The sequence below is a fragment of the Rousettus aegyptiacus genome, unplaced genomic scaffold (assembly GCF_014176215.1).
Source record: "Rousettus aegyptiacus isolate mRouAeg1 unplaced genomic scaffold, mRouAeg1.p scaffold_m13_p_12, whole genome shotgun sequence".
NCBI lineage: Eukaryota > Metazoa > Chordata > Mammalia > Chiroptera > Pteropodidae > Rousettus > Rousettus aegyptiacus.
Genome location: NW_023416287.1, coordinates 79,197,101 through 79,221,599, shown reverse-complemented (window position 1 = coordinate 79,221,599; position 24,499 = coordinate 79,197,101). Strand labels below are relative to the sequence as shown.

Here is a 24,499-nt window from a genome sequence, read left to right as displayed (position 1 = left end):
TGTGTAACTACTTTGGAATATTTCAAAGAAGAGATATGCATCCCAAACAAGCACAAAATAGACTGTTTTAGATCACACTCCTGTAGTTCTCATTTCCTCATAGTTTCCTCTTCTTCCCTGAATCCTTTTGAAATCCCTCTACCTTCTGCCATCATGAACTGCAGAGGGTGTGTAGCTTCCATTTCTCACTGGGAGAAGCTGGGTCTGGATTTCTAGTTCAGGTTATGATCACATGTTTACTTCAGGTTTTATGTCTCTTGTGTTCTTGTATTTCATGAAATTTAGCATGGTAATATCCCTAGAGTATTGCTCAATAAGAAATCCCTGAATAAATGAATCAATGAATCAATGGAGTGAATGACTGGATAAATAAACTGAAAAAAAAATAATTAGCAGAACTGTAAGCTAACCATCCCTAAGTCACTATCTCTAAGAATTACATGTTTTTCAAAATTTTCTTTGAAATTTATTTTCCTCTGTGACCAGTAAGGATAAAATAATCAGGCAATTTGTGAAATATGTAGATAATTTGGAGGTATATTGTAGAAAGTCTGCCTTATACTTTATGATTTGAAATTCCTTAAGGGGTTCTTCATGGAATCCTTGAGAGGCAGGCTCTGTAAAGACTCATTCTGAAGACCCTAAAGTAGACTAAAGAGTCTAAGAACCTGGAACAGGAAATCGGTTAAAGCATACAGGAAAGTTATTAGTTGGGTCAGCAGCGAAGGGATTTATCTGATGCCCATATGCCCATAGCATTGAACAAGTCAGGAAAATAGACATGGTCTGACCTTTAGCTTTCACTGTACCATAATTAACTTTAACAATCAGCTAAGCAGATTCGCTGTTTGAGGAGCAAAGATCAGTCACTCACTCAGAAGAATATAGCTTGAATGTTAGACTGGAAACACATACTTTTAAACTTAGGCAGAGGTCCTTTAATATAATATATTGAAAGTCTTGTAGAGTTTGAAAATGGATTTAAAAAATTACAAAACTTTCTATATCTAAGATGCTCTAAGGGATAAAAATACACTGAATGATCGAATTGCTTAAAACCACTTTTTAAAAACTCAATGTGTCCTTAAAAATGACTTGTGACCAACCAGATCACTTTAAAAGATATCATGTACATCTTACCCTTAAAAAAAGTAGGAAAGTACTAAATAAATAGTGGTTCTCTGAAAAAGGGATGCTAGGCAGTTTTATTAACTATATTTTTATGTCTGGATTTCAAATACAGGCATTAAGATCTGTTTCTATGATGAAGAAATGTCAGAGTCATACGCCAAGTCCACAACATCTACATCCTTCAGTGATAATGAGCATGGCCACCACTGATGTGAAAATGCATGATTCAAGTATTGAGAGTCTTAGGCTCTCCTGAGAGATGTGTCTCATTGCAGGGCCTGCTTATAGCCCCGAGTCTGTCATTCCCTGAAAGCAAAAGAGATATGCCCTTTTCGTTCCCTGCTCCTGGAGTAATTACAGGCTCAGGTAATGGGTCAGTGGGGCACCTGGGACTTCTACATGCCAAGAGGAGAGAAATCAATGTCAACACTCTAAAGAAAACAGCCCAGTGGCGGTGTCAGGAAGCACTGCCACTTGTCCTAGGAAATCACCAAGACCTTGATGACATCTCCAGTAAAATGAGAGTCTTAGAAGCAAGACTCAGCATTTTATCCTCATCCTAGGAGGATGGCTATAGAACAAAGGACAGCAAACATGTCAGCAAAGAATGAGTTGTTCTCTCTGTTTTCTTGGCTAAGTATCCATACGGGAAATCAAATATTTTGAAGAAATACCTCTGTGTGTTTATTGTTCCCAGTATGCTGCTGTGTGACTAGCAGTCCGGAGAACTCTTTATGGAAAGATCACCTTGCACATTTTGTCAGGCCTAATAAGATTTTGGGTTAGCACTGCTGTTAAAGTGTCCCAAGCAGGTCTGTAGAGTTAGCAACTGGTCATGACTCTTATTTTATGCCATGCAGTATTACAGGGCTCAGTTCCCAGGGTTAACATAACTAGCTCTTTCAGTCAGTCCCTGCTCATCTCCTTGACTTTGCGACATCACAGCCTCCTTTAGCATCGTGAAGGAGCGCACTGCTTTCCTGACCTGTATAGCATTTGAAACTAAGGGATTGCCAAATATTCTAAGTAGAACTGAGATTTTAGAAACTACAAAATAATATGCATTGTTTCTGACAAACCACAGACACTTCTTTTGCTCTCTTTTAATCTTATGCTTAAGGGCATGGGGGCAAAGGGTGGGGGAGGGCATGTGGTCGACCAAAGGCTCCTAAGCTAGTGCAAATGAAGATGGTCTACATTAGCTACTCAACCACTTGGATATAAAATTAAATCTACTAAGCAATTTTTTACCGAATGAACGAATTAATATAACAACTCTCTTTTTGTCGCACTACATTTTTCTCCTTTCAAGCTTTTTAGTCTCATACCTTAAATGCTCATTTCAAATGCTACAAAAGACACTTTTACTTTGTGCTTTATCTTTTTCTTACTTTCCAGTTTTCTTTCTTGATATGTATTTCTAACTACCTTATTTAGCTTTGTAAACCTTTTAAGAAAGTATTCTGTGTAAAATGCACCATACTGAATATTAATACATTTTACTTCATTATAGAATGGTTATGGCATTTTTAGGATGCTAATTATGGTAATGTTATCATAGACAAAGATCATAATAATAATTATCATATCATAAACTGTAAGCTGATTTTAAACGGTTGCTTGGGCTCTCTGTTTTCCTCCTATCCTGCCTCCCTCTTTCCCTTCTGGAATAAAGTTAAAGAGGATCTGGAATCCAACAAAAGCTATAAACTCCAATAAAAAAGTACAACCCCTTAATGATATTTCTCTTGATGTCTTTAATTGTCATATGGTATAGCCTATCTCTTCTCTACCCATTCATTTTGGGTTTCCCATGAAAACAATATAAATATTAAAGATTCAAAACTAATAATAGTTAAAAAAAAAAAAAACCAGATGCTGGCACAACTAACCCAACAACAGCAAATCGAAACTCTACTTTCCAGTCCCTGCTGTATTCAACTGAGATGTGATGATGATTGTTAGGTTACTCCTGCATGACTCACTTGGAAGCTGTGCTTCTCCTTTTAAGACAGCCACAAACAGGTACATTTCCATATTATTTCTCGTACATTTTTGTGCATTCATTCTCATTTATTCATTTGAGAAGAGTTTGTCAAGTGTCTATTCTGCACACATTTTAGAAGGATAAGTATTCTTACCCTAATTCCTGGAACGTATACATGTTAATTTACATGGTAAAAGAGACGTTATAGATATAAGTTAAGGATCTTGAGATGGTGAGAGCAACCTGGATTATCCAGGCGAGCTCAATCCAATCACAAGAGCTCCCTTTACAAGAGGAGGCCAGCGGTCAGAGTCAGTAGGATAAGTGACAACAGAAGCAAGGGTTTGAAGTGTTGAGAGGAAGGAGCCATGAGTCAAGGAATGCAAGTGGCCTCTACAAACTGAAAAAAAAAAAAAAAAAAAAAAAGGCAATAAAACTGATTCTCACTTAGAGGCTCCAGAAGAAACCATCCCTGCTAACACCTTGACTTTCACCCAATTAGACTGATTTTGGCCTCCTAATCTCCAGAACCATAAAATAATACATTTATGCTGGCTTAAGCCACTTGGTTTGTGGCAATATGTTACAGCAACAGTAGGAAACTAATAGGATTTTTTTCTCTATTTTCTTAACAACTCAAAAACAGTATCTCAATGCCTTGTCCCTATCAATTCTATCAGCAAAGGCGGCTGCTTCCTCTATGATGGACAGAAGATACCCATAGGGAGATAAACAGAGCAGCCAACCCATGTTTTCTTAAAGATGAGTGAGAAGTCATCTCTACACTTTGACATGGCACTGGAGTGCTCATCTCCTCATACTTCATTACGTGGTTAGTCAGATCTCCTGAAAAGAGCATTAGTAAAGATAATTGAAATATATTCATATTTAACCTGTGTAAAAGACTGCAAAGCAAAATGTCCATTCCAATCAGGGGCATTAAACATAAGTAGAAGTGTCTTCATTTTATTTTAATTTGAAAACAGATAAATAAGCTTTGTTAAATTCTGTTGACAACTGTAATTATGATTCATATAATAGAAGTTAACTGCACTCTCAAAATCTGTAGAATTAGCAATACATCATTATAATGATTTAGTGCTAAATTTTCATTTAATGTGGTTTTTGAGTAGAATATTATCTAAATTAATGTTATTATATTTTTAGTATCTTCTATTTATTAGAACCAGTTAATACACCCATATGTTAAGTAGCCTCAGTAAATATTAAATGTGAGTCGAAAATTAGAGAATAAAAAAATTAAATTTTTAGAAATCACTTGAAATTTTTCTGTGTCAGTGGAAAAACTAATAAAGAATAATTGAATCATTGGGATGTCCAGAATAGAAAACATTTATCCAAATATCCTATGGTCTCTGCTTCTTCTCTCTACACCAGATCTGTTAGCTGCATGCAATCTTATTAAGACACAAAGTCATCTGAAATTATTCTATAAATTTCATCAAAGTTTCTCTGAACAATGAGTTTAGTTTCCAGCTGATGCTATGAATTTCACTGCAAATTTAAGAATTCCACAGGGGTTCTGAGAATTTTGACAACCGTGTGATGTGTTATCAAAAAACAATACAAAGCAGGAATGCTGATGAGTTTTTCACATCCTAACAATTGGGCCTAAAAGTGACAGAATCCTAAAAAGAAATGAAACTTGCAGGTTTATGATCTTCCAGGTCTAATGCCTTAAAAAAGCAGGCTACCTTCAGAAGAGGAAGAAAATAGATAGTGCCCATTTCATTACAGAGTTCTTCCAGAAGCGATGCTGTCTGTACATATCTTCTTCTGCCCACTCATTTGACGTCTAAAACAACAGAAGTTGTATTACAAAGCTAACCTCTTTTCACCATGTAAGTCAAATGGATACTAAATGCTTAAATCCTCTGTTCTCAGACTAGAATACCTTGGGGAAAATCTGTATTACCTCAGTGTGAAATGGGTTAATAAGGAAATCTAATGTTACTGATGAGTATGTTTTTTTAATCTCTATTTTAAGCTTTTCTCATTTACAATTCTGTGGATGATTTTAAGTTTTAAAAATTTTAGCACTTAATCCCACTACCAAGGTATTCTCCTATTAGTTATTCTCTCAGATTGACACAGTTATTGTTGCCAAGGAAACAGGAAGCAGGAGTTAAGCAGACTCTTTCATCTGGCGAGAGGATGATGGAAATGGATGAGGGAAGTTGAGCAAGGTCAGGCGTTTACCGCTGAATACAAATCTGTCATGCCTAATAGATGAAGCTCTTTGGTTTCTGCGCTGCTCAGGCTACTCCCAGCAGCCAAGGAGAAAATAAAAAAGACACTCAAGCATGAATGCCAATCAGCCCACGCTGGCGGCAGTGATGTATTTACACGTGCCATGGCAGCTGTACGAGGCTTGGCTGTGGATGAAAAGGTAAATTAAATAGGTGTCAATAATTATAGAAGGTCAGAACCTAAATCCTGAGGGTATCCTAATAAGGTCAGACAGATGAGATTTTGGGGATCTATCCCATTAACATGTCCGAAGCTTCCTTCTCTGAGGTCAGAGTTCAAAATTTGTCATAGACTCAAATACATTGAGCAGAGAAGACCCTTAGTCAGTCCTCCTGTGATTGTTTCCCAGAGCTGATAATCTTCTTATGTTTGTTGGCAAATGTTTCATATCTAGGACTCATTTACAGTGATAAGATGTGTGATACAATTATAATAGGTTCTTCGAAACACTGCATTAAATATTGAAGCCCTATATAAGCACACTGCATTTTAATATTAATGTTTATAATAATAGGAATACAGTACAGTACTATATGTTATAATTACATTATAGTATGTATGTGTGTGTGTGTGTGTGTGTAAATAAAATAGTAAAGGAACTTCTCATATTAGAGATGAAATGCATCTTTGAATCTATTGATGTAATTAAGTTGTCAGCACAAAACGTGCCTAGATTGTGTGTGAGTGTGCGTATGTGTTTATATACAGCTGAGAAGCAATTTATTTCTTTTACAAGTGTTTCAGGATCTATAATATATCAGATTATGTGATGGATACTGATAAGGATATATGGAAGAAAAATAAGGCACATTACCTCAAAGAGAAATAGAGTGATAATTATAAATTAAATACATATTTGAAATATAATCCAGCGAAATACTAGTTAATGCCACATCTAAAATGGTTTCATACATGTTGAATCTTCAGTTTCACAAATCCCATCACATTCATAGGGCACTTACAGATTCTGGTTCCTTCATACTCTGTCAAAATCTACCTAGGAAATGTCTATTCCTAAAATAGATCGTGGCAGTAAAGCGAAAACACTGATATTATATCATAATTTTGAGTTATAAGAAGATATATTTTGATAATAAAATAAGTATATGATGGTGTGCTTGGTTTATAATGTCCATTTTTTAAAATAATAAACTAATTGCTAATTTCTCTAATAATTTATGCATTTGTATCTCTGAAGGAGAAGTGGGAAGCAAAACAGAAATTAAGAGGAAAAAGTACAATATTTATATAGTTCATTTACTTAAGGTATTGTTTCTAAAATTTGCCTCATTTTAAGTCTCCTGGGTTGTTTGTTAAAAACACAGCTTTCTCGGGATATTAAACTTTTAATAAACACACCAAGTATTCTAATGATAAATAGTTTTTTAAAAACTTTAAAAATGTATTCTGTTAAGATCAACGTTAACAATTTCTTTAAATTCTGAAGTCTAAGAGATCACTTTGATCATCAGCATGAGTCTATGAATAATGGAAATTATATTCTATAGTTATCTACCATTGTATTAAATCTCCTATAATTTTCAAAGTTCTCATAAGGGTTAAAGACAGTTCATAGAATTTTAAGTCCAAAGTGAGAAATCAGTGAATATTTCAGTCCCATAGAGTTTTGTTAGTCAATAGTATTTGGCATTCACTAAATTTTAAAGATATCTATCTATCATCTATCTATCTAGCTAGCTAGCAATTAATTAAAAGAGACAGAAGATATTTTTTTTTTGAAGAACCAAAGTGATTTTTTTAAATGTTACTCTCTTGGACATTATCATTCTCTCAGTATTTTAGAGAGATGAAAAGCTAGCGGAAGCTGCTTGTATCTATAATGGCTATATACGTTCTAAGTACATTGAACATCGAATTACCTGGAAATCTTTGATTTACATTTTCCATCTTAACATATATCTGCTAAGATATATTTTCCCTTTTATATTCACATGTTATAGATAGTTGGGGCTCAACTTCGCTGAGATTTACTCCCTTGAGGAATGAATTATTGCTTTAGAATGTGAAACTGATGTTGGAATTATGAACCAACTGCTGACATTCCATTAGGACTCAGTTGCCACAGGTGCTATGAACAGAATGACCGACCACAGGACACAACATATGCTCTATTGTGCAAGGCTGTAAACAAACTGTGGGGCATGCTATCAGAATTTACCCCCAATTTTCCTAAACTCCAAGACATCTTAGATAAACCATGAAAAATTGTTAAGCTTAGTAACTTGGTTGAACTGGTTAGGATATTTTTAGCATCAGGAAGCACTACACATTCTTTAAAACACCAGTTCTGGTATATAACACATATTGAGTCAATATCTAGCATGCTGGAAGCGTAGTTTTAACTATCAAATAGTAAGAGCGTCACTAGCTGAATAAACTGGTATTTAGAGTTCTCTTTGCTACTTAAATAATGTAGATAACTATTTGCCTCTAAAGAGATATTAAGAATATTTCCTTAAAGTCCTGGTGTTAAAGGAAAAACAGACATATTAATATTCTGACATCACAGGTCAGGTAGAAATAATCACTTTTGTTGGAAAAAGATTTTCTAAATTTTTAACACCTTTCATAAATTTGAGCGTATGTGTCAGAACATGAGCTCTAGGACAAAAGAGTGTGCGAACAGTAGGAGGGAAGTAGTAAGAAATTAGAAGTCAAAGATTCTCAAAGCTTAAATGGTAAATGCTATTTGAATTGGAAATTGATATGAAATAAAGATTCAATTCCTTCATGGTAATAACGCAGTAAATGAAAATGAATAATTCAATTGATTAAAGAATTAATTGTTACAACCTTACGGAATATACCAGACACAAAAATGATTTTCAAATAAAAAATGATTTATTAAATATGATAGTTACTAGTTGTGTTAATAGTTGTGATAATGAAACAATTAATTGTTTTATGTGTTAAAAGGCTTCAAAGCACTTAGAAAGTAAGACCAAATTTGCTAAAAGTATAACCACTGCGTGGCTGTAACAGAGCTGATTTTAACCCGTGGGGACACGAGGCGCCAGGCTGAGGCCCCATGGAACTTGTAGGAACTTAGGAAGGTGTTTTGTTTTTGTTTTATTTTTTTAATCGACAGGAAAAAATACTACCCTGGATTATATTAGTCGTTATACCAATACAATTATAAGATATAATTCTTAATGTTTTTTATGAAGAAAGGGACCCACAGAGGCAAAACTGCCTTTGGACCATGAAAGCCATGTGTGACCCTGGATATAAAACAAACAAACAAAAACAAAAACAAAAAACCTTAGCTTATTGGAGCAGGGGAAGGTACCAAAAATGGCAAATGTGATGTTTTCCTATCTGATCACAGCTCACATGTTTTCTTCTCACATTTTCCAAAGAAGACATGGAAAAATAGCAGGGGTATGAGAGGGAGAAGAATTATTTAAAATTACGTGATTACGAGCACTGTGTTGCTTTCTAAAACAAATGACTAAGCTAACCACAGTAGCTGACATTAGGAGTGTTCGGTCATGTTTATTATAAATGATACACAGCTCGATCGGGTTCCTTATTCAAGCACGTTCATGTTATCAAGCATCAGAAATTCGACAAGGGTTAATAGTCATTGCTGGCTAATCTTTTTCGATATTTAAAATGAGAGCTATATGATTATTAATTTGTTCACCTATTTAAATATGATGCAAAATAATAGGAAGCCCTTGCTGAAAATGATGATAGCATCATTGTTAGGAAATGCTAGGTAGCAATGACGTGAAAAATGCCACTGGCAACCAAGGTGGCAGAGATTTGGATTTTGTGTAAAAAAAAATTAAGTGCTCACTTTATTCTTCTTGAATGACTGATTCTGTTTGTAGTTTCATCATGACTGAGTCCATAAAAGATTATTTTTTAAAGGAGGACCACTATGACGAAGAGCTAAAAATGAATAACTCTGCACTGTATAAGCTTGAGGACCAGCATCAGAACAAGGTGGTTCTAGAGAGAGCTGTGGTCATTCTTATACCTCCCCATCTCAAAAGTTAACTTCATATTTCTGTTTTATCTAAAAGGAACGAATGCATAATGGAGGAGAAATCCACCTGGTAACATCGAATGTTCTAAGATGAATTTTTTACTGGTTTCTCTACTCCTGACAGCAGAATTTGACTATGCTGATTAGGTAGAGTTTAAAGAATCCAGGAAACTCATTATAGCAATACCCTGTAGAGTCTTTAAGGTAGATGTTTAATAAGGTGACTAGATAATTGGGGGAGCTTATTTAACCTACAAATCTTAATGAGAATTTTGCATTGTTTACTCCAGTTTCTTATACATAGAAATAATGAGGAACAGGGCTTGGCTCTGATATGAGTCTTCACTAAGGAATTCGTGAAGACCCTTAAATATTTGGCTTTAAAAAAAAATTTCAGTTTTGGATTGGTTTTCCTTCATATAATTGGATTCTTCTACGTTACCTAGCTGGGGCTAAATTCTTGCTCCAGATCTTTATTATAATCATCTTTGGCCTTTATTTATTAATTCCAGGGGGAAAATTGCTGAACACAAGAACTCCTGTCTGCCTCACGTGATGTCCCCAATTTTGTTTCCTTTCCGTGGGGACTATTTCCTCCTGTTCTCTGAGTACCTCAATGATACGAGACATTTTCAACTCCTTGGAAGGAATTTTCTTCCTATTTAGAGTAAAAACTACAAAGGGATCTCCCATTCTCAGAGTTCCCTAACTTTTCTTATGAAATATCAAGACAGAGTACCTTGGCAGCAAGGAACGCCTACATATTAATATAAAATCACTATTTGCTCAATGTTGTACAGCTTCTATAAGAATTACCCAAGGTGATCAGAATTTAGAGGCAAAATTAATTGCAGAAATTGAATCCAAATGATTTCTTGTCTGCTGTTGCTGTAGCATATTATCACAAATTGAGTCGCTTAAAACAACACGTATTTGTTATTTTATAGTTCTGGAGGCTAGAAAGCCATCTTGGCTCTCACTGTGTTATTATCAGGGCATTGGCATGACTGTGTTGCTCTCTGGAGACTCAGAAGATGAATCCATCTCCTCTTCTTCATCTTGTAGAGGTGGTTCACCCACATTTTTTGGCTTGTGGGATTTTTCTTCCATCTTTAAAGTGAGCAATTACAAATCAAGACCTTCTCATATCAGATCACTCTGACCTTTTCTTCTGCTTCCCTTTTTTACTTTTAAGGACTTTTGTAATTATACCGGGCCAGCTTGGAGAATCCAGGATAATCTCCCTATGTTAAGATCAACTTATTATCAGCCTTAATTCCCCTTTGCAAGGTAACATAATATATTCAAAGAATGCAAGGATTAGGATGTGTACATCTTCGGAGGGTCAGGGCACTATTCTGTGTACCTGTGACTTCCCGTCTATTCTCCCTTTCTCAATTCTCGAATAAAAAGAAAAAGCTTATGAAAATTAGTTAAGAACCTGTGCTGGGTGTGTTTTCTTTTCATGCAGATGCAGTCTGCACTCTTGTCCACCCTGTCTCTGAGTAGCTGCTCTTCCTTGACCTTTGGCTTTCTTTGAGTACACCCACTGTTGAGCAATGACAGGAATCTGAATAAGGAGTGTGGATCTGAGGTACCTAATCCTACCTGTCTCCACTCAGGTTTCTCTTAGGCTAGCTGCTTCCCCCTAAGACAAGTCACAACATTTTCCAAAGTACCTTTGTAAGAATCTGTTTTTCCAATTCTAGTAATTGCTCCGCAAAATCTCCCCTTTGAGCCAAAGGGTGATGACAGCTCCACTATTAACAGCCCCTCAGTACTGTATTATCTTATGTGTTTTTTCAGACATTCTGCCTATACTTTTGTTAATTGTTCCTTTATTAAACCTTTTCTGAATTAAGTATGTTCTTCATTTCCTTTTGGAACCTCTGTATATTCAAACTCACATTTTAGAGCTTATAACTTTAGTAAATGAGAATTTTTAGAGTTTTTCATTTTGTTTTAATTATGCCTACAGCACCTGGTATTCCTAGGTGGTCTCCCATTCAAGTATTAACCAGGCCTGACGCTGCTTAGCTTCCAAGATCAGATGAGGTTGGGCATATTCAGGGTGGCATGGCAGTAGACTAATGTTTTTAAAAGTAAATATTAGAAATGGGCAAAAATATCTTCAGTAGTTCTTAATCCATTTCCAAGACTACCTGGCCATTTTTACTGACTCTACTATTTCTCCCTTGTATCAATCAGGGTTTGATGTAACCATTAGTATCATGGGGTGGTGGAAGAGGCAAAATTGATTATAGGATTAAATTACAGTTGTAAAAATAATAATAATAATAACAATAATAAAAATTAAGATTGTGAGTGATGGTTAAATGGTTTATGTAAGGCCATTCTTTTTAAATCTGGTCACGGAGCCTGAAATCAGGGGAAGAAGTTGGGAAGGAAAGATGGATGTGAACTGCAGAAAGCAAAAAACAAAATGAAATCTACAAAGCTTAGATAGAACCCACGAGGACAAGCTGGAATCTATGTCAACTTCTCACCGTCTCAATTACAGACCTCAACACACACCTAGCCCAGGAGATGGAGAAGCTGAAGGGGAGATTCAGGGGGACCAGGAGGTACTATTGGCCGGGCTACCATCTTGTGCCAACAGGCGAGTCAGCAGATGAGTAGCAACTTGTGTACTGCAAAAACCCCCAAGACATAAAGAAGTATGACTACTCCTTTACATCCACTTGGCAAGTCTTACACAGAATTTTTCTTTTAGTCACACTAAGCTAGAACCATGTAGGAAGAAAATCCTGAGAAATGTTGTTTCAGGCTGACCGAACAGAATATCCACCACATCCTTGTTCACCCTTTGATACGCAGGTGCCTCTGCCACTGAAAACCTCTGTACACAATAATTTCTGCTTTGATCACTAGAGCCATTCACTCCCCCGCCCCTCCGCAAAGCCTCAAAGATTTGGAAACAGTGGGACAATCTGTCTACTGACACGATTACTCCAAAATTTTTAACGTCTCTATGTACATATGAACAAAAAGCTAGATTTTACAGAAGATTCTCTCTAAATAGCAGCATATTATTATAAATTCTTGGTATCTGTATTAAAATTTACTTTGAATCTCAAAGAAAGTTAAAATGTGGTTGTTCTAAAAACTACTGTACAAAGAATCTTGCTAGTTATGTATAAGAAATTTGAGTCAGTAATCTTTTCAGAATGCAAAGTGTTCCATGAATGAATCTAACATAGTCAGCAAAAATGTGGATTCTTATAAATGTCTTAGGTTCTAGTACTCTTGAAAGCATTATTAACATCAGGAAAAAGTGACCGCAAATAGAGTCAGTGCTCATGTCGTCCAAACCACACCTGTGCTATGCTTCAGGCATTGAGGGTTTCACAAATCAGAAATCAAGTATTTTCCAACTTGACTCAGTTATCTGACATCACTTGAGGTAATATATGAAATTCTACATGTCAATCTCATCCCTTGTCACCAATAAGCTATCTCTAGAACACTAACTGTCACTCCTATGTAGGATACTTGGAAAACATAAAGGAACTTGGTTAGGCCTAGGGATTGGATATCTGTGAAAACATAGCAGAGAAAATCAAATGTTGTGCTGATGATGGGTTTTGTTTTTGTTTTGTTTTGTTTTATTTTTGTTTTTGTTTTTATCAATGATGCCTTGGGGAGGTTAATTAAAGAAAAAATGAAAGTGAAAAGTATCTTGGATTTGCTCTCAAGCAGAATCTGTTATAGAGGAAGGAGTGGACCAGTGTTACAGGGTTAGGTAGTTGTACAGTCCAGTGATGTGTAGAATTTAGGGATCCACAAAGCAGATACAAATTGGATAAATTAGGAAAAAGAGAATGGAGAATGAAAGAAGCCAGATATTGCTAGTTAACTAATCCCAGACCAGAAACCAGTGACAATAAAGTCGAGATATGCATTTTCTGAAGCAAAAAAAAAAAAAAAAAACATTTTATACCTATCACATAAAAACTACAAGGATGAGACATCCATAAAGGTTTCTAACAAACAAGGGATGACAAAGTTAAAGCAAAATATTATTACTATTATTACTAATCTATGGAGGCATTAATATTGCCTTTATTTAGCATGCTGCAGTGAATTCTTAGTGAACAAAAACAGTTATAAAGCCTATATTTTTATTTTAATTATTGGCTACCTGATCCAATTTTTCCTCTAAATTATTATATTCCTCAACCATGATTTTTTTTTTTTAAAGCCATGTTAGGCAAAGCTCTGTTGTATATGAAAGTGGAAATTAAGGAAAGTAATGTTAGAATATTAAATGGGTACAGTGAAAGAGAAAGTCTGTTAGGGAAAAAGTTCTCTTTGGAGAGTTACATTTTAATCACCAGGGAAAATGGATAATAATAAAGCTAGATTCAGTCATAATTGTGTAACGATTGTTGTTATGTTTGGAGCCAGTTTAAGAGGTTAGTTTACATATTGTTAGATGTGGATGAGACTAATTACTACATTTAGAGCTTTCTATTTTAAAAGTTGAATGAGGTTAAAGACCCATAAGACCTGTACATTGCATAAATTGATAAGAATAGGGTAGTTTAAAGAATACAATTGAAAGCCCCCAATGAATCTTAGGCTGAAATAAAATTCTCATTACTGCTGCATGGGGACCAAAGCTTCTCCTTTGACAAGGACAGATTTTACATTAAGCACTCTTAGAGTGTAAATTACCATTCTTGATAGCTGACTTCACTCTCTACAGTGCCTTAGAGAAATGGGATTGACTGTGAGAAAGCATAGATTTCATGAAGGTAAAACCCTGTCTCTTAACCATTCCCAACACCCCCAACCCCCGAATTTCCATGTTTCAAGAGAAAGAATAGTAATGTGAAGACACTGTTGAATTTAAATTGGAATAGAGGACATTATAATTACAAATCTTAGTAGCCATTCCTGGAATGATTGGCTGACACTATTGTCATCCAGTCACCAGTTACAATTATATCAAATGTGGCCATCAGGGATGGGGAAGGTGGGGCCTGCCAAGGAAACAAACCTCTCTGGATCCATCATCAAACTTGCACGGAATTTTACGCTGCATACAGTTCAGGCTAAATGATTAATGTTTAAATAAAGTGGATAGGACTTTCTTGGACAAGGGAAGAGAGAAAGTGGAGGTCTTTCTTTTTAATCCTGTCACTCAAAGATAAAGTATTAGCATTCCTACCCTACAGAGACTGCTTTCCTAGGAGACCGGCTGGAGATTCTAACTCATTGTTTTATTTTGTTTTGTTTATCACTCCGGGTTTTTAAAATATCGGGGTGGTAAAATGATCACAGACTAGAATTCTTAGCATTTTTAAAGACGATCTGTTCATCACATCAAACTGAGTCCACATATAAGTGTGCTATTTGAGTCATAGGCAGTAAGCAGATGTTTACCTCCCAAAGCAAGCACACTCTGCAAAATGTGTTTGTGAACTCATTACATACACTCAAATTAAATTATTTAGTCTATATTTAACACTGTGGCAATACAGCCAGGGTAAATTAAATTTTTCCAGGTACCAAAGAGCCAAAGTTAGTCCTTCCACTTCTAATTTATTTCTCAGTTCTAATCTGTGTCTGCTGCAAAAAGAAGGAGAGACAAAAAGGAGAGAGAAGAAAAGTAAAGTGACCACTTGTACTCTTCTGATAGTCACGGGCTAATCCAATCAGCATGTCCTGGTCCTGGCTGTGACAGTACTTGGCGGTTATCTCATGTTAATGCAAAACCCTTTAACTCATTATTCCAAGATGGCAGTACAATGAGTCCCTTCCTCAGAGCTGGGTAAAATATGTCCAGCAAGGAGGAATCATCTCAGCAGTAGCAGGACGATTCACTTACATTATCAAGGAACTTAGGATGAATAATAAGGCCCTGTCATCTTCTCCCTTAAGCTTTTTATTACCATCCGAGATGCCAATAATTTACAGGATTCTCAGTCAGTATCAAAAGCTCCTTTTTCAATTCAAATGCAAACTGCTAGCCATTTCCTCTTCCATATTATTGTTTGAATATCGTTCTCTCCATGAACAGAGTTGTGCTCAGTTCAGACCATAATTATTTTCCTCTGGAAATATTACAAAATATTCTGCATTCATCTTTCCTTCTCTGATTTATCAAATACACACAGTAGAACATTGCTTTTCAGACTATTAATGTTATTATACATTATTCACTTATATATTTTTGGATCTTTTAAATATTTACCTCCTTTGCTTCATCTTTTACTATGTCATAGTTTACACTCAGCATCATCAATTAACTTGTAAAACAAAGTACTTGCCTTTCAGGTTTCAGGCCTTCCAATGAGTTGTTCAAATCGGTCCCTGTTAGACTTTTTACTAAATTCTTGAAATGCAAAGGCCAGGAACCCTCCATGAACTCACAGTCCAGGTTCTTTATGTTAAGATGCACTTTAATCATTTTTCCTGGTCTTCTACCTTTTGAAAGTAATGGCTTTACCATCTATTCAGTTAAGTCAATAATCTAGGAATCATCCCAGATCGTTTACCCATCTTTACATATTAATGGCAATCGCCACATTTCGAAGACCTTCTCACCTACCTGCCCTAATCTATGTACTGTGGCAGATGGCCTTATCTCTTTCCAGCCTGTTGCTGATACATCTTGCCAATGAGTTGTGCTATTTTCGGTCCCTCATCCTGCTACTGTAAACCCAGCTGTCATCAATACTGCTTCCAGACTTACCTTTTAAAATCACGAATAGGAACACACCTATCTTTTATAAAACAGCCACTGATATCTCACATAGCCTAGACGAAAAGTCCAATTTTCTTTGCGCTCTCAAAGATATTCTGTGATCCAGCTCCTGCATCTCCCTCCTGTCTTCCCGAGCCACAGATACTTCTCTGAACATATACTTCTGCTTCTGTGCCGTTTTCCTAGACGTCAGGTATAACATTTCCCCTGCCAGCCATTTCTTTGCCCTTCTGGACAGCTTAGCAAAATCGTATTCATACTTTGAAGTCCATTTCGGTTCAGATGCCACATCCTCAGTGATAAGTTCCTCTGACTTTCATAGGAAGACCTGCTTAAACCTCTATGTGTTCCCTCCCTATCCTGTATTTACATACTCCTGGGACTTATGGTAATGACTAGTTCTGTTCCAAACTTCCTTATTAGACTAGCGGCTTGAGTAACCGTGTAGCATCTGCATTCAGAAATGATCCTCTTCTAGGATAATGCTTTATGTGCACCTAACTACATCCTTGGTATGAGGTTTTATCGTTGTTATTGTTCTTGATATGAAAAGCAGAAGGTATTTACCACTTCACTCAGCTGAATTTCCCCATGGGCATGGTTATCACTTCTAGGCCGGTGTGTTAAAGACCTAGAACGTCTGATCAGAATTGGGCTCAAAGGCTCATAATAAGTAATGAGAACTGAGACTCACACATGAAAAAAAAAGCAGGTGGTCTATATGTCAGAAACTGGATTTGGAATCATGAGATCCAAAGGCTTATGTCTGGACCACCGATTCTGTTATCTCATACCTTTTTCTGTTCCTGAAAGCAGGATGACAAGGTAAGAGAAGGATGTAATATAAGCTATGCCATATTTTTATTTCTTTCTTCTTCCAAATAACTGCCATATTCTTAGGAGAAAACCATTTGGAGAACCATTCTTCTCTATTCAAAATACTTTATCCTACTTCTGTACATTTTCATATACATACACTGAGTTGACATCCTTCAGAACTAAAGAATATTTTATTGGATTATCAGAAAGATCTTTAAATAGGAACTGAAACAGAAAAAAATATAAGGAAATATGAGAAACTGGCTTTTCTATTTGACTTTTCTTACTTTATCATGATGTGTGTTTATTGTAAGGATGGGTTATTTTTTATTTCAGGTGAATTTTCTTATGTTTATAATATATCAAACTCAGACACCATCTAAATAAAGAAACGTTTTGTCAACATTGTCAGGGAAAGTTAAGATCATATATAGATTCTTGGTGGATATTTGTCAACACAAGATAACAAAGACAGCTATGCAGAGTACACACTAGTGATTTAGGCTCATTAACTAATCATTGTGTTCTTTATCGACTGATTATAGGGTAAAGACCTATGAGAAAATACTTTATATGAAAGATGAACTTTCCTTGTTGTAACCTATTTTTGTGACCTGAAGCTTTTCACTTAAAGCTGGAAATGAAACAGTCATGGAAAGAACATTTTGAAACAATTAATTACATCCTCCTTGAAACAGGCGCTAAACAATCAGATGGAACGACACAGGCAGTTGAAATCAGCCAGGCTCCAGGGAGGACATAAAAGGTACGTGAATGAAGAGGCTATTGCAGCAGGGATGGGACCTACGCAGTGCCCAACATCATGGGCTCAGATCCAGCACAGCTGCTGCTGCTCACCAGCAGCTACTGCTCCTGCCACATAGCTGATCCACTAGCAACAGAGACGATGGATGAGCAATCAATCGAACACCATTTCTTGAGGATGTTGGTTGCATGTTATTGATACTGGATTCCTTCCAATCCGGAAAGGGCAGAACTTCCTCTTGATGGGAATATATACATAGTCTGCCTTTCCTACTTTCTGTCCATAGTCCTATCTCGGAGCTCATAAAGGATCTGAGCCACACCACCATGGGATCCTGCATAACACTGCAAAAGATTAACTCACTTTATAGCAAATGGGATGTGGGTATAAATATATGACCATGGGATCCAATAATTTGATCACATACCAACCACTGAAAAGTCACTGATTCGATACAGCATAAGGATAGTCTCTTGGAGGTGCAATTAAGGAAAGATTACAGATAATATCCTAAAGAAAAAAAAAACAGGACAAAGTACCTTCGTCTAGGGTACAGTATATACTCAAAATCAATGACTAGTATATGGTGTCACGTCCCCAATAGATAGAGTAAATGAATACAAGAACTTGAAGTAGGTGTGGTCCTACTTATAATCACTCCTTGTGACCAGTTGGGGAATCTGTGTTTCTTATTCCTGTAACTCCAGGCTCTGTGGACTTAGGAGTCTTAGTTCTCAGAGGAGAAATGCTTCTATCATCGAGCTTCATGCTATCACTGCTGCCTGGTCATTTCTAGCTTTTTATGCCAAAATATCAGCATGCAAAGCAAGAAGGGTTACACAGATCATCAGGAGATGCTGGTAAACAGGGAAGAATATGATTGGCACCCAGGTGATCTACCAGAGCATCTCTCGGTACTCTCTTCCCCAATTTTAATTGTAAATAAACTAACATGGTTTTTATGACCTGCAAAGGGATAGGAGTTAGAGTCATCCCACTAATCAGCCACACAGATGAGCAAGATGCTAGCTTAGGGTGAGAGGACTCCATAAAACGTAGGAGAAAGGTAACAATGAATATCAGTTCCAGCTTTAAGATTGGTTGCAGTTATACTGGTGGGGGTTGTAGCTCATCCCATTATCCATCCTTTCCCCTGCAGGGAATAAGATCAACTTGTATGCTAATGTAGTTATTTCTAAAATGTACTACATGAAGCAAATAGAGTTGAGTTCCACAAGGGGAAGGCTGCAGTGGTTAGAGCAGTGTTCCGTCCAGAACTCCCTTTCAGGACTGGAGTACTCATCCCTCCAGCTGGAGGGTGTGACAGTGGCTGATGGCTCCATCTCCAGTAATTGCCCTCGGCTAAAGAGAACCACCTCACTCAAGGTCACATCTCTAGAGTAGCTTGAGGAGCTATCCCAGCTTCAAAGCTTCCCATGGGATCATCTGAGGCCTTTGTTGTCACTGAACTGTAATTCATTTCTTCAAACTGTGCACACTAGTAGCATGATTGTAGTTCCATCCATGTTGATATTATCACTTTGATAATCAATTAAAAATATCCTGGAATTTTTGCTATTAAATTATATGTACCTCATACTCAATATTACATTGATACCTTAAAATTCTCTACTAATAATATATCAGAAAAAATATAGTTGTGTGTGTGTGTGCAGTGTGTGTGTACATAGACATCTATTATCACAAGGTGATTTATAGGTAAAAGCTAGAAATATAACAAGAGCTCAATCATTGGGTTCAGTGTGAAACAAGGTTTTCATTTTTCACTTCTCGACTACAGAATTTTTTTAAAAAAGATAGAATAACACTCTTTGTGTATGTTTACCACCAAAGTCTGATGTGATCAACATTTATGAATCTATCAAGATTTTCATAATGTATGGATTTATAGATATCACTGGTCTCAGAATACTTCATATTGCTGCAAAATTCATTTTTAATTTCAAAGTCCACCATATTTTTATTAATACTGAGCTAACTAGCTTCCTACATGATGGACATGCTGAACAAAGGAAAGGTGAATGACAAGCCTTTATTTGCTGAGAAACCTCGGCTGAAATAAAACTGGAATGAGCAAGTCATTAAAATGATACTGTAAACCTTGCAAACCTTTACACTAGCAGTCATTTAGAAACAGACCTTTCCTTTAACCTTGTCCTCTGGGCTAAAAACTTAAACTCCGATGGGCACTGTCATTGAAATATTTGTTTACTATTTTTTTTTCTTTGGAGGATGGAAAAATATGCTAGAAGAAAGCCATCATAGTATCCATTCCAATAAATGCCTATTTTTCTTGAGAACAAACAAAACAATGGAAGACTTTATAACAGGTAACATTTGTGTAGCAATTACATTCTACAAATCCCTTTTTACATACATTTATTGCTTTAAATCTTTGAGAAATTTATATACTGTATTTTATAGCTGAGGAAATAGAGACTTTGAAAAGTTAGCAATATTGTCTCTAAGATTCTGTTCATAAATATATTCCATATTACAATATAGTTTTAAAATTCTATAGGTAAACTAGAGAGGGATATAGAGATGAAATGTGTGCACAGCCCATATACTAGATAAGTATTATAGGGTAAAAGATCAAAGGACTGATTTATGCCAAACTTGGGCCATCATTGACCCCTCAGGGAAAGTATTAGTTTGAGTGTCAACATTTCTCTAAGGAAAAGTAGACTTCGAGGTAGAAAATAAAACAGCACAGACTACCATTCTCTTATTTTTTCTCTTTACCTTAAAAAGCAAAAATAATTTTTCAGTAGATTGAATAAATTCATAGCTACATATAGTGAAGTTAATAACTACCTTTGAAGAAATTGGTTCTGTATCCTATTAGCTACAATTAATTACTAAGGGAAAATGTTCTTGCAAAACTTATGAGCTATAATATCACCACATTGGAAATATGTTTCAAAAATATTAAGTTGCATTTTTATTCGTTTAGACTCAATGGTGGAACTCTAAAGAGAATTTTTGTAGCTTCAATGAACATCTTAGTTTGTGTGTGGAAAGAATCTAATGACTCATTTTTCAGTTTGGTCCATCAATATAATTGTCTGGTACAGGGAACTGGCTCTTCTAAATTATTTACAGAACTCCAGGAACAATTTAATCTCACACTAAATACAATTGAGCGTCTATATCATAGTAATCCTTCTCCTATTAAGAGACAAAAATTCAACTTAATTGGCCACCAGTGACTGGTATCAGATTAAGAAGTACGTCCCTTTAGCTTTAGTTACAAACTCTCTTTTATAGTTGCTTAAGTGCTATTACACTGACAAATTAAATTTTAACAGATCTTGAAGTGTTAAGACTAATTGTACAATTTTCCATTGCCTCACACAATTCCATTGAAGTTACTATGTTAAAAGTCAACGTTTAGGAAGAAACACTATAATTAGTTGCAGTTAATATACAATTACATACATGGGTGTACATACAAATAATCCTCTTGTCCACTTGGATTTCGAGGTATTCTTCTCATATCGATAGGGAACGAATTACCAGAAACAGATTCAAATGGCTTCTGATTTTATTCTTTAATGTTCATGTCCAGACTTAAATACTACTGCTAACTTTAAGTTATATGACATACTGCCTTAATAAAATGCTTAAAATTCAACAGCATTTTTAATCAGTAATCTTTTCCAGGGGAAGACAGGTCATTGACAACAGCTCACATTTTTCTAAATGCCTAACCAACGTATTTCCACTCTTATATTTAGAGATTCTATTTTGTTGCAACTTTGGGGAAATTTTTAAAAATATAAGCCTTAGTAAATATTCACTATTAACAGAAGACACATATTTATTTACTCTACTGAAGGCATGATATGGTATCTTGCTCAAACAAATCTACAGTTAAGAAATATTTATAACAGAGTTCATTCATTTGTAACTATATAGCCTTTTAATGCATATTAATATGAAGAATACATTATTTCTTCCCATAGAAACTCTAGTCTAGTTACCCAGAATATTTCCAGTTACCTCCCACTGCAGACCCATGCCAAAAAACTGAACGCTACCCAGCAGCCGGGACCAGGAGAGCTAACTCAGAGATGACAGATACCTTATATCTATCTCCCTTGCTCCTTACTCTCTTCCAACTCCTTAGCACCAGATAATTGCTAACATTTTCCCCCAGCTACTGAAGTCTTCTTAATTTAATCACTACACACCCTAACTCTAGTTTACTGTATGGTGACTCAAAGGTAATCGATTCATCAGCATTTGCTATGCCTGCCAGATCCTAACTTATTGCTTATCTGTTTGTACATTTGGCTACTAAATCTACTTATTCTCGTGATGACTAATGCATTGATTGATTCTTGACACTTTTTTGACTGGACTATTCACTTAATGGTGGACTCAGAGCGAAAGTTAATCTTTTTTATTTGGAAAGGGGACATCTTAACCAATGGTCCCTTGCACAAAAATAAATAAAGGAAATAAACAATAACAACAATAAAACGTTTCCTCAGCAATTAGAAGAGATTAATAGACAAAACAAGTGATATAAATCATTTTGACGTCTATTCACCAGCACTCACGAAACATAGCTAAGTATTTCTGATGTATATGCAAAGTCTTCTTCAGTGTGTAGGAAGTCATTGTGTGCGCACGTGTGTATGTGTCTATCAGGTATAGAGAGAGAGATGGGCAGCAGTCTGGAACTGTGTGTATGGTGTTAACAATGTTAGATATATACTATTATTGACAGAACTTCCTATAATACAATGACTTTTTTAAAACGTTATTGATCTTGATCTTTATCGAGAGGTAGAGGAAACCAGGTACGTATTTCACATGCGACAGTGGACATGCATTTCAATATTTTTCCCAAACTTATTTTCTAAAGAGAAAAATAAGTCATTAACTCAATTTTATTTAGTAGATTATGTTTAGTTCATAAGTCACTAATTGCTAAAGAAGGAATAGCTAACTCTATATAATAGACTATGTTGAAACTTCATTAGGCTTCTGTAAATACCCACGGACAATGGACACTGGCTCCAAACAGGCCATTGTGTGTGCTTCAGTGAGAAGCAAATTGTGACGGTTGCCAAGAGTAACTTAGCTTTAGCCGCAAGGCTGTGGACAGGCCAAAGCTGAGCAGCTGGGTAATGTGGGCCCACGATGTGCCTCAAACTATATGGTGGCCATTTATTGTTGAAACTTAAACAGAGAGGGCTATGTTCTTCCCACCACGGTCAGCCTCGCTGCTGAATTTACATTAGGGCCGGCTTCTGTGCCATCTGTGCGTGCAGTCCACGCTGTACCTCTGAGGAATTGAAGAGGCATTATTTGGAGACCCGATTAAATAGCCAGGAAAAAGCAATCCATCATTTATTGGGAAGTAAATGTGAAACGGTCACAATGGTGTCCTGTCACGCTTTCAGATTTTTGTTCTCATTTTCTTTCGCTTTCATTCTAATCCAGTGCCAACTACAATAAACGCTGACCAAGAGTGTAGATTCTACTGACAACATTTTACCATCTAGATGGGAGAAGAATGAGTTATCAGGATTCTCGAAGGCTTGCCCTAGCTGGGAGATCAATGACGCCTCTGCCTAGGGCAGCCTTGCTCTTTAACAGCTACACTGACCAAATGAGTCAGCGCACAAGTGCAATGCGCGATAACACTAGAAAGGGGGGCCTGCTGTAATCAGAGCTTCCTGGCGCGAGTGAAGCTGAATATCAATAATTGCTTTATTGAATAAGATGAACTACTGGAATATTAGTTTTAAAAGTTTATTCTCTCCTATCAGCCACTTTCCAACACATGCTGTCAGATCTATTTCCTACTCCTGATAGCGACTTGAGGGACACACACACACGCACACACACACACACTCCAATGAGATCTAAATCAAACATTAACAACCTAATTTAAAGTTTTCTCTCATGTCCCAGAGGAGGCCTGAGACCAAAAGGGGCATGTGGCTGTGGGATTATCCATCTCCTGATTTTTCATTCTCCTGGATCTATTTTTGCCTCTCTGCTTAGAGCTTCTCCAGGGTCAGGGAGGAGAGGATGGATTTGGAGTCCAGAGACGAAAGCTGTTTTTCTCAGCTTGTGCTCTCAGTCCATAGTCATGGAAGGCATCCGCATGCCTCTGTTTTGTGGGGTAGCTCTGTAGGTTCTTCCGAGAACCCTCCCCCTTAGGGGTCTCCTCACTAGACCCTTCCCTGAAGCAAGCAAAGCACAGTCTGGCTCACCGCAGGCACCAGCTCCCCAGGTTGGCTCCACCCCACACACTGAACCTCTAGTGTTTTGGTTGGAGTAGGCTTAGCAGGCAGAACCTCTTGGTCAAAGACCTTTCAAGGCAACTTTGGCCCTGCTTTCTGCACATGTAACTCATATCTTTGTTCTTCCCAAAGGTGGAAATAGAGCTTTTTCTCAAAGTTACCTTCCCCTTTCTCCTCCTGGCATTGTGGGAGGCTCCAGACACTTTTCAGTCAGATTAAGTCGCCATTTCCCATTTTTCAAGTAATTTCTAGTAAACATGCACACACGTACGTGTTCACGTGCATACACACACACACACACACACACACACACACACACACACACACACACTCTGTTCAAGGGGTTTTCTTAGTGTCTCCAAACTTGACATGTGGGGGAAAGAAAACACCATGACAACCTCCAATCCTATGACTTGCAGCACTTCAGACAAACCCACGTCCCTATGGGCAACCACAAGAGCGGATGGCCTTTTAGGTCAGTGCCAACAAG

At 36.6% G+C, this 24,499-nt stretch overlaps 1 protein-coding gene and 1 pseudogene across 3 annotated transcripts in view; both read right to left on the bottom strand.

Moving 5' to 3' along the window:
- DCC (DCC netrin 1 receptor) overlaps window positions 1–24,499 on the bottom strand; it is a 1,187,310-nt gene that overhangs the window by 351,955 nt on the left and 810,856 nt on the right. The window lies entirely within an intron of this gene.
- Window positions 11,374–11,492, bottom strand: LOC118610356 (annotated as a pseudogene).